The sequence below is a fragment of the Bufo bufo genome, chromosome 3 (assembly GCF_905171765.1).
Source record: "Bufo bufo chromosome 3, aBufBuf1.1, whole genome shotgun sequence".
NCBI lineage: Eukaryota > Metazoa > Chordata > Amphibia > Anura > Bufonidae > Bufo > Bufo bufo.
The window spans coordinates 463108750-463121312 of record NC_053391.1 but is presented as its reverse complement, the minus strand read 5'-3'; positions in this window follow the sequence as shown (position 1 = coordinate 463121312).

Here is a 12563-nt window from a genome sequence, read left to right as displayed (position 1 = left end):
CGCGTGTGACGCATTAGTTGAGCATGCAGACATCTTGGAACCCGCTCCTTGTACCTGCTTGTCTCCTTTTTTTAAAGAATCTTTGCAAATCCTGCTGGTTCTTGCGATAATTAAGGGTATTCACCGGGTCTGGACCCCTCTCTCTCCCGTATTTCACAATTGTAGGTCTGGTCATTAGCTGTAAAACGGGTTTCCCCAAAAAAATGTGTTAGGGAAAAAATGCAACCATACATAACCCGGTAAATGCCCTTTGATCATATACTCCAAATAAAGCAACAACCGGAAATAAAGCAAATACATATATTATTATTGACACATAATTCATAAAATTGGTGGTCCAAAAACACACAGGATATATCACACCCAGGCAGGGGATACAGGCTATTGGCTTTACAAAACAGTATAACTGGTTGCTACAAAGTAAATGAGATTAGGGCATAGGTGAAAGTACGCAATAATGTAGAAAGTAACAGGTAAAGTGCAAAGTGCTTACAGATATATCAAACATATCAAACCTACAACAGCCCAAATTACATCAAATAACATCAAAACATGTTACCATACAAAAAAAAAAAAAGTCTCTCCTGCGCCCCGGCACGCGTTTCGCTTAATGCTTCATCAGGGGGCAAGTGCTAATTGTTTAAGCACGGAACGCATGCATTCACTAAATGTGACAAAGAGCAAACTAAAGATAAACCCATTTCTAAATATATTCGAGAAAGCAGCATTATTTCTATTGTAGGCATTTATACCATCATTCAATATTATCATTTTATAGTCTTCTTATGTTTACACATTGCCGATATTTACTGCGCATGGATTTTACATCAATAACTCCTCCTCTTGCCTGGCTCCAATGCGACGTGCTCCACGGCGGCACATGCGCCCACTGGCGCACGCCGCAGTGAAACGCATCACAATCACAGCCGGGTTATGACCTCATTTCAGGAATCATTTAATTGGTTATACGGCCAAGGCATTCCCTATTTGATATATATAATCGGCTAATTCATATTTATTGCCCCATAATCGCTGTACATATCCTAAGCAGCAGACATATACCTGATTGCATGTAAACAAAAAAATAAATAAAAAATTATTTAAAATATATATGCACATATAATTTATAAAATGACAACCCAATAAAACAAGGTGACCGAAAAATGTGACTACCTGTGAAACATGCAATACAAACAAGGACCAAAAATTGTAAGGTGTAGAGAACAAATATAAATAAATACAAAGAACAAATAAAATATATTTCATATAAGCATATCCCCAATTCAAATGCAATTATTCGTGACATTAATTGAGTCAATTCATGTGTGCACCAATAGCCTACAAAAATGTGAGAAAACTTGCATAATTCATCCCTCTTTTTTTAACTTTTTTTACTATATTTAATTTATTCTTGCTTTCCCTTTTAAAATTCCATCAACCAATACATAGATGATAAATATAAAAGTTTATGAAGTTCATGGACAGAAACAGCCCCGTCTGCATAAATCCTAGGAGCACTCCACACATCATCGGACGCTTCCAGGTACCCATGCCAATCGGACACTAAAATCCATTCCTGTATCTGCAAAAGAAGAGGAGAGAGAAAAACGAGGAGTAGAATGGTCAAAAAAAACAAAAACTCGGTTATTCTCAATTCAAACACAATATAAAACCAATTAAAATCAGAAGATCAGGGACAAACCATGTCCCATGTGTATACTCTACATAACCCAAAGCAGAAATACCAAATCGCTATAGAATCTACAAGAATAGTGTAAAGCTCGATCTCTCATTTAGTCCCTCCGGAGTCATGGTGTTAAGTTAGAAAATCCAACGCATCTCTTTTTGCGCAAGCAGGCGCTCCAAATTTCCACCCCTAATGTTGAGAAATACCCTATCAATGCCTCTCACCTGCAATAGTGATCCATCACAATTGTGTTACTGTTTGAAGTGCCGAGGGATTGTCTTCAGAGTAGAGATATCCTGTTCATCTTTTGCTGCCTGTATTCCAAGAACATGTTCCCGCACTCTTCTCGTCATTTAAAGTAATGAAATATATTTTTATTGATACATAATTATTAAAATCACATAGTTAAAAACTATTGGTGGTCCAGAAACACACAGGAGGTATCACGCCCAGGCAGGGGATACAGGCTATTGGCTTTGCAAAACAGTATAACTGGTTGCTACAAAGTAAATAAGATTAGGGCATAGGTGAAACCACGCAATAATGTATAACATACCAGGTAAAGTGCAAAGTGCTTACAGATATATCGAACATATCAAACCTACAACAGCCCAAATTATATCAAATAACATCAATACATGTTACCATACCAAAAAAAAACTCTCCTGCGCCCCGACGCGCATTTCGCTTAATTCTTCATCGGGGGTAAGTGCTAATTGTCTCCGTGTCCCGACTCTATATATACCATTCCAAATTAAACGCATATCACACACCTAAAAACCCCTCATTCCTCTGTTGCACCATGCGCCACGCTAAACAACCGGATATACAGACCGGAAGAGGCCGGCTTGCGTTTCAACTTGGAACGCATGCATTCACCAAATGTGGCAAACAGCAAACTAAAGATAAACCCATTTCTAAATATATTCGAGAAAGCATCATTATTTCTATTGTAGGCATTTATACCATCCTTTAATATTATCATTTTATAGTCTTCTTATGTTTACACATTGCCGATATGTATTGCGCATGGATTTTACATCTATGACTCCTCCTCTTGCCCTGCTCTGGGTTTGTAGTGCTCGTGTGCAGAGGAGCTAAAGCTTCAAGCTATCATCTGTTTCAGTGGCCAGGCTCCGCCCCCATCCATTGTGCTTTAACAGGAAAGGACATGGTTGACAATTGGCTATCATTAAGGCTAGCTTCACACTAGCGCTATGTATCCAGTAGGCTGATGGATCTCTCTGCATTCCAGCATTGCCGGACACTTCAACGTGTCCATCTGGCCCCATTAACTATAATATGGACAGGCGGAGATCCGGGGTGCAACCTGGCAAATATACCAAGAATTGTTTGGAAGAAAAGCACTGCACACTCAGAAACAGCCTGCTGACTATGTAGTGCTAGTATGAAGCTAGCCTAAGCAAGGGTAAAGCTGCATGTACATGCAGCAATCATCCCCTTTGTATGGGAAAAAGCAATTGCTACTTGGGACACCTGACCCATACAGAGTTACTATTTGCAGGCAGCAAATGATAAATAATTGTGTCACAGTAAAGATACAATCAGACCATCGGAAGATCTGTGGCACCTTTACACAAGGCATTTGTAAGTGGCAAGAGTTCCTAGGAATGATAGTTCCTGATAATTGCCCCGATCACAAGCCCATATAAAAGGGCCTTAAAGGGCATCTCTCAGCAGATTTGTACTTATAAAACTGGCTGACCTGTTGCATGTGCGCTTGGCAGCTGGAGGGATCTGTGTTGGTCCCATGTTGATATATGCCTGCACTGCGAGAAAAATTATGTTTTGATATATGCAAATGAGCCTCTAGGAGCAATGGGGGCGTTGCCATTACACTTACAGGTGCCACTCTCTCTGCAACTGCAGCGCACTTTCCACTTTGATTCACAGTGCCAGGTGTGATGCCTTTAGCTGCCAAGTGCATATGCAACAGGTCAGCCAGTTTCATAGGTACAAATCTGCTGACAGATGTCCTTTAAGTCAAAGGGAACATATCACACTGAACATGGTGCCTGAGCTGCAGATTGATATACAGTTTTGTTGGAAAAGATTCAGGTAAACTTGTAATGTATTCATTTATATTGCTGTTCTTTATGGGCTTTAAAGTCAAGAGGGCGGTCCTATCAGTGATTGACAGCTATCTCTGTATGCACAGTCATAGAGGGCAGGCTGATAGGACTACCTCCTTTACTGCAAAGCCCAGAATGTGCAGGAATTTAAATCTAATAAATTACACGCCTCTCCATAACTTCAGCGATCCAGCACCAGCGCAGGGGCTTATTAAGAACGGCGTCTTAAACGCCAGTCTTAATAAATGACCCCCTATATATCTGCTCAGCTCCTTCTGCTCTATAACATGCTGCTTGTAGCTTACACTGCATTTTCATGGTGACAGGTTCCCTTTAACAGCATGTATATGATTAGTACTTCTGTCCTATTGCCTTTTAAGTAAATATTGTCAGCTCAGTGTTCTGAAAATATTCCAAAATTACAGGTACAGCACATGGAGCAGGGCAACTCTGCCTTCTTGGCTCCTGACTATGAATTTTAAATTTTGCGCCCAGAGTTTTATTTTTTCCAGAACTGTCTTTGTTTGGATTTGAAAAACACACAGTTCAGAAGGAAACATTACTATGGCAGATGTATCTGTACTTCACTCTACCTTGTCTGTTAGGCCTCAGGACTATATTTTTGGTCCACGTCTGATCCGCATTTTTTCCAGTTTGAACGTGGACCCATTAATATCTGTGGGGCTGCAAAAAATGCAGACAGCCCACGAATGTCATCTGTGTACTGTCCACATTCATACGGCTGTTTCTCAAATTATAGAACATGTCCTATTCTTGTCCATTTTGCCGTAGGGACCAAAGAAGCTATGAGATGCACAAGGCCAGTATCCATATTTTGCAGATCCGCAGCTTGTGGACAGTCGTGTGGATGAGACCTCAGTGTGTATTGTTAGACAGGCCTATTTAATATTTTTACAGAAGATTTGATTTAAATCTAATAATAAATGACATAATTAACAAATTTCACTTTAACAACTCAAATGGATCTGAACATATGTGTCTCTATTGTCGTATTTTTAATTTGGAGTTATTTTTGCTGGTTACCAATGTCATCTGATTGCCCCTGCTGACAGAAGTTGCTTTCACCTTGGGGCTGATCCTTCGACTTACATCTGATTATCTGAGCAATTTAAAAGAAATTGCCTATTACCACAATTATTTGTATCTTATCAACCGGCTCTATATTACAAGGACTTTTATTGAACCAGCACAAAAGCAGGGCAAGCCGTGGCATATTGCCAAATAAAAGAGTGATGTTCTGGTGAATTTAGCCTAAATAAATTTGCAGCAGAATAACAGTCGGGAAGTGGGAGGTAAACCCCTTTGACCAATAAATCTCTTCTGCATGTGAAACCCTTATCTTGTCCCCTCCAATATATCCCACACTAGGAAGCCATCATCATTGGCTCTGGTTTGTTATTTGTAAACCTTGATCTTCTGCACTTGGTGTCCTAAATATGGATAATTAGCATCGGTTTATCACGTCTCTGCATATTTTCTCTGCTCTCCAAACATGCAATGCTTCTATTGGCTGCCATTCTGTCACAGAAGATTATGGAGACAGATTGCACAGAATGAATGTGCTAAACGAGATTAGAAAGGAGTAGAAATAGCAACTTGGCCAATAAATACCTCGTGAGAGCCTTATCATACAATTACACGTTGACTTGTTTCACACTCTCCCAGCCTTTTAATCCAGCACCCCACCACGTATGAAAATTCACTAATTTCTGAATTGCTGCATATCCGTGCGACTTGTCACTGAGAATATTTGGGAAAGGTAATATTGACACAAATGGAAAATACACAATCTAGATTGCCATCCTGCTATGGCTTTTGTGTATTTTAGGTCAACATACAGGAAAACATTTGCATTTATATAACTTGTTACAGAGAATCACCGGTAAACAATGCGTCTCTTCGCAAACTACTCAGTTCTTTGCTACAATTAAACGATGCTAAATAAATAGCAGAATTAAATGGATCAGTGGTAATAAGTCCTTGAGGGGAAATACTGATACTAGTGAACGCTAAATCTAGGATTTACAGTCTTAGCAATAAATGACTATAAATTATACAGAAGAAAAGGACCTTAAATGAAGGTAAATTGCATCTGACAAGTCTTATGAAATCGTCGAATTCTTACTGATCTTATTAGATGGATTTATTCACTGTATATCACGCACACTGAATTACGTCTCATTTCTGAAGACATTATGAAGTTACAATGGGACGGCAGTAACCCATTTTTTCCCAGATCAGTATGTGCATAGGCACTTAATTATGTCTGATCCTAACACTGAGTTAACCGCTCTGGTGTTTGCTTCAGCAATGCCGGTTGACCATTAATATGGGAACCAACTGCTAACCTCAGGGATTGGTATTTTAGCTTTTCTTTTCTAACTTTTCTTAGTGTGGGGAAGCAGTGCAGCTTGTGTGGAGTGATTGTAAGGGTCTCTGCTGGAATTTGGCAGGCCATAGGCTTGGAGAGCAGCCCCATGCTGACTCCTATTCACAGGGCCGGTTCTGTGTGAGCTTTGCAAGTTTCACTCAGCCGTGCACTCAATAGCTTCACAAAGCTGATTACAAGCTTCAGCGAATTCCTGAAGGAGCCAAAAGCGACGCAGGTGCAAACGAGCCGAGGGAGCCCGTGATCCCAGTGACAGAATGAGACAAGCTGGGAAAGGCTTGGACCACACAAATCCAAGCTTCTGCTTACCAGGCAGCAGCAAACCTTGGGAACTTGGGGTCATTATCCATTCCATTCACAGAAGATCAGACTGTAAGTATCCAGATCTCACAGGGAGCTCCATCCGTTACCTCAACCAAGTGCATCTTGTATTCTGGGAGGAGGGGAACCTGTCTACTTTGTACCCCCTGCACTACAGTCAGCTATGGCAGTCATTGTCTCTAAGCTCATCTGTATAACTTAATTACCTTGTTCAATCTGGTTGAGTCAAGCAACCACAATAGCCATAACTTTCCATGCTCTTAAGAGTCTTCTGTTTGCCATAGATGTAACATTTTTCCAAAAAAAAAAACAACGAGGGAGATTTACTAAGCAAAATGTTCAAGAATTCTGAATAGTGGAGTACATGGGCTGCACCAAATTTACTATGAGTTTTAGACAGTTTGTTCAATCCAATAGACAGTTTTGGAAAGTTTCTAAAAAGGCTAAGGCTAAGAGGAGCTGTAAAATGCGCCAGACTTATTAACATCTTAACATTCATTTAGTTAACATTTTATAGAGCAACATACCAGTGTAAAGTAAGCCATCCAATAAGTGACACAGGTCATGACTACAAGGACTCTTGAGCACATGTATTACATTGAGTGGACTTCAGCGCTTGGGTCCCTCTGGCTCTGCTCAAGGATGCTGAAAAAGTACAGCATAAAAAATTGGCAGGGTCTCAGTCAGCTGTTCATGATGCCCACAGATAGGGTATCAGATTCTCATTATGTCATGATGGCACAGTTATCATTAATGATCCATCAAGTTGTTGAATCATGACTGTAAAAGTTTTCTTATTATTTGAAATATTGTTCCTGATATGTTGCCCTATTGGAACTAGATACATGTAGGACTTTAATAGATACATATTAAAAATAATAAAAGTATTAAGAATTTAATAATGGACTTTATTTTCATTCTATGGTTGAACTGTATTCATCACCATAAGGAGCACAGAAAAACAACTCGCCATAAACTCTATCTAAACAGTAAAGACCTGCAGAATCTATCATTTATATTATTTTAAATCATTTTTTAACACTTTGTTGCTGTGTCCTATTATCATATCCGGACACACTTGTATAATTCAGCTCTGTCATTAACTGGTAATGTGCATTGTACGGCTGTCTGTCCATTGTTCCTCCTTGCAATCCTTGCCTTCTCCTTGGTGATGAATGATGGAGTAAGGAGGGGTTGGTTTTACCATTATCTACCCCCTTCCTCCTCATTCGTTTCACACTTAGTATTGTACATTACAGAACACTAATTCCTTATGCAATATTCTGTTTCTCTACAGCTCTACTGATGTTCATAGCATATTATAGACATGGTAGGAACACAGAGCTACGTGCACTTTATGGCAGAGATGGGCACAGTTGAGTCAATAGGAATAAACTTGTTGTCAAGGAAAAGTTGCTTGCTGCGTGTTAGTTCAATCTACCACTACCTCAGGCGCATACATCAATACAAAAAAATTAATAAAAAAACATACAGGTATATAATGCAATGTCCATAGAGTGCCCATTTGGTATATGTGTGACAGATTTGTATTCTTCCTTTTTTATATTTTTATAATGAAAGTAAATGGCAGATAACTGTTAGGGCTCATGCACATGACTGTGTGCTGGCCGGGCCCGTGCTGCGGACCGAAATGCACAGGCACCGACCGTGGGACAGCCGCATGCGGATCGCGGACCCATTCACTTGAATAGGGTCTGCGATCTGCATCCAATGGTCCACACCGCAAAAAAGTATTGCATGCACTAATTTTTAGCAGTGCGGAGGCACAGCCAGAAACGCCACGGACGCACTCCGTAGTGCTTCCGTGGGGTTCCGATCCATGCTTCCGCACTTCATCTGCGGGGTGCACACGGCCGGTGCCCCGTGTATTGCGGACTCGTTGTATGCGGCCACGGCGGGACAACGTCCGTGTGCATGAGCCCATATTGTGTAATGTTTTTGTGGGCCATTTGCGTTTTGCTTTGCAACTGTTTATGAATTGACACCAATTTGGATACATTTTCTAAGAGAAACAAATGGCACACATGAAAATATCTTTTTTTGTGATCAGTTTTAACATTGTTTTGAAGCATATTTTGCAAAAGCAAAAAATACATATGGCAATATACTGTAGTATGCCTCTGTGAACATGTATGGTGGCACAGTCTTTGGGAACAGGTGTGTCACACAGTATATCTCTAAGGGAGCTCACACGACCGTGTTGGTTTTGCGGTCCGCAAATCACGGATCCGTGTGTTCCGTATGTCTTCAGTTATCTTTCCGTTTCCGTTCCATAAGTCCGTATAATACGGACGTGGTGCTTCCGTGTGTCATCCGTTTTTCACGGTCCGCAAAAAACTGAAATGGGACTGAAATGGGGTTTCCTAAAATGTTTTCAGTCCAGGACTCTGCAAAAAACGGATGACATACGGATGCATTTCCGTGTGCTATCCGTTTTTTACGGACCCAATGACTTTCTATGGGGCCACGGGCCGCAATTTGCGGCCAAGTATAGGACATGTTCTAAAATAAAAGCAACGGACACACGGAACGGATACACGGAACGGACTGCACACGGATGACAAAGAAAGGCATTCTGCAATTTTTGCGGACCCATAGAAATGAATGGGTCCGTGCATTGTCCGCAAAAATTGCGGAACGGACGCGGAAGAAAAACACGGTCGTGTGAATGCTCCCTAAAGCTGATCAATTGTTAGACCAGTGCACTCATTTTAAAGGGGTTCTCTGGGCTTTTAATATTGATGACCTATCCTCAGGATAGGTCATCAATATTAGATCGGCGGGGGTCCAACAACCGGCACCCCGCTGATCAGCTGTATGAAGGAAAGGCTTGCGCAGTGCGAACGTGCAGTCTCCCTTCTCTCTTCCTGCTTGCTACTGCCATGTCTATGGCGAGCAGGAAGAGAGAAGGGGGACGGCACGCGAACATCTTCCCTTCATACAGCTGATCGGCGTTCTGGGTATCGGACCCTCGCCAATCTGATATTAATGACCTATCCAGAGGATAGGTCTTCAATAGTAAAAGCCTGGAGAACCCCTTTAACTTTCATATTGAGCTGGGGGAGGCAGGGATTTATAGTTTTCTAAGGCGCTCTTCAATTTCTACACTTTTACCTGTAACCTGAAAATCAGAACAAAGTCAAACCTATCTACTATCTATCTATCTATCTATCTATCTATCTATCTATCTATCTACTATCTATCTATCTATCTATCTATCTATCTACTATCTATTCATCTATCTATCTATCTATCTATCTTTCTATCTATCTATTATCTAATACCTATTTATCTATATTATATCTATCTTCTATGTCTGTCTATCTCATATCCATCTAATAATTTATCTCATTTATCTTATCTATTTATATCACCTATTTATCTTATATCTATCTTTCTATTATCTATCTATTTAATCTATCATCTCTCTACTATCTATCTAATCTATCATATATCTACTATCTAATACTTATTTATCTATCGTCTATCTATCTATCGTATATATCTATCTATCTTTATGTCTGTCTATCTTATATCTATCTAATAATTTATCTCATGTCTATCTAACCATACCTCAGTTCGTAAATACCATACACGTGCCTGTTCTGCATAGTAATGACACTCAGGCTCTTAATAGAATGCAAATGATATGCAATGTTAATAGTTTTAGCAGATTGTGAGATCCTCCCAGATCTGCTGCTAAAATGAGCATAATTAATAGAGCATCTCAAGAAGACAATCCATTGCCTCTGTGTTTACCTTGGGAGATGACACACTGTGAGCTGCTTACAGCTTTAATCAGTCATACTCATGCAAAAAACAAACATTATTCTGTTTAATAGCTTCTTAAAATGCCTTCATTATATCAGTGCAATGTTTTATTCTATTATGCTTAAAATAGATGCACACAACAATGCTTCTCTAGAAAGTCTTAAGTCATCCATGGTAAATAAATTTGAGTATCCTGGAAAAACATAGTGAGGTTAAAGTACTAAAAAGTGCAGTCTTAGGGATTACAATTTATGCCTGTTTACTCCAGTACAGAATGTAGTGTCCCCCGATGGGTTAACCCTACAAGGACAAGCCTGGAAACCTTTCTGTGATTTCATGTGGTGGTTTAACAGTTGTAACATCTTTATTTGCTGGACTACCAAAATCATTTTTGCAACATTTTTTCCATGACACATTATGTTTTTTAGCCTTTTTGGTTATTTTTTTATTAGGAAAAACTATGCAAACATTTTTTTTAAAGTATTCTTTTTCATAACATTGCTCTTTATTCTTAATAGAGCAGCTAAACTTTTAGTCAACTTTATTTAAAATGTTCCAAATGCCCTAAAAATAAATGTAGGCACCTGAAATTCAGACGTCTACCGCATTTTAGAATCAGTACATTTGTACAACGCTCAGACACTGCTTAATGAGCAATATACACCTAGAAATGAAAAAGGCAGAAGAGGTAATAAACCACTGCTATCTTCTCCTCGTGTTCTCTGCTGTCACTGACAGCCAGGGAACAGACCTGCTCATACTAGGCTACAGGAGCTTTACTCTGGCACCATGCATGTATGGCACCCCATATTAAAGCCCAACACTAAATACGGTGCTTGGTCATAAGTAGTGATGAGCGGCAGGGGCAATATTCGAATTCACAATATTTTGCAAATATTTTGCAGAATATTCGTCATATATTTGCGAATTCGAGATTATATTCTTGATTGCGAAAATCGCCAATGTATTATTCGCGTAATGCGCGACAAATACCGGCGTGGGTCACTTATGCTACATTTTTCAAACTGGTAGAAGTTACCTGAGACTAGAGAAAATGGTTGACATGGCAGAACATTACAATAGCTTTATATGCAGATAGAGTGCTCCAATATATTTGCGCTTGCGAATTTTCGGCAATTAATGATGCGCATATTTTTTTGCAATACGTGCAACTTGTGACATCACAGCACTATGTCTGTAGCATGTATGTATGGACAGCAGAACCTATTACACTGCCTAACACCCTGCACTGGAACCTATCAGCTACACTATAGATCAATCAGACCTACACTGACTATCTCCCTCTAACTATCTGAATTATATATATATAAACTATCTAATGTAATAACACAAAGCACAGAGCACAGCAATGACACTGCCGTCTCTTTCATAACTTCAATAAACTTTAGAAAATAGCTGCTGGGGAGGTTCTTATATAGTGAAGGGGTAGGCAACTTTTCTATTGGTTGCTAGGGATGTTGCTAAGCTGTGACAAAACCTTCTCATTGGCCCACAAGCTAGAAGAAGGGAGGGATGATCACCTGATGTGTACTGTGTTAAAAAAATAAAAATAAAAACGAATATTCGTCATTACGAATATATAGCACTATATTCTAAATATTCACGAATTCTCGAAGTGCTGATATTCGCTATAAAAATTCGTAATACGAATATTTGCATTCAACACTAGTCATAAGGAAGCTAAATTTTATGTATTTAGACATGCCAAATAATTCAAAAAGAAAACGCATAATTGCTATTTGTAAAGGTGTATACATGCTGATGTACTGTTCATTTATCTTTCCATCTATTTATCGATCCAATGTGCAAACATCTATCTCATATCTTGTTTTTTATCTTTTCATCTAAATATCTATCTATTAGGCATATGTTTGAATGCAATGCTAGTTGCAGATAGTAGCTTAGAATGTGCAGGTGTACGGCGACAATAACACTGAGGCAGGTGGAGCAATTTAACAGTTCTTTACTAAAGATAATGGTATGATTCAACAAACAGCTTGACAGATACAACCAGCAGGCAACTTAAATGTGTTTTAAACTTCTGATTGTAAACAGTCTCTACAAATACTATTCCGTTGTAGCGGGCAACCACAGCAATGCAAATCAGCATATATTCTCTTTCGGATACAGTTGAACTGTTCTTATACCAGGTGCCCTTTATACTTGATGACTCGGAGCTGTAGTCCAGTGCATGTGTTGAAGTTATGCTGCTCCCCTTTTGCAGTCCACTTCCCTGGTT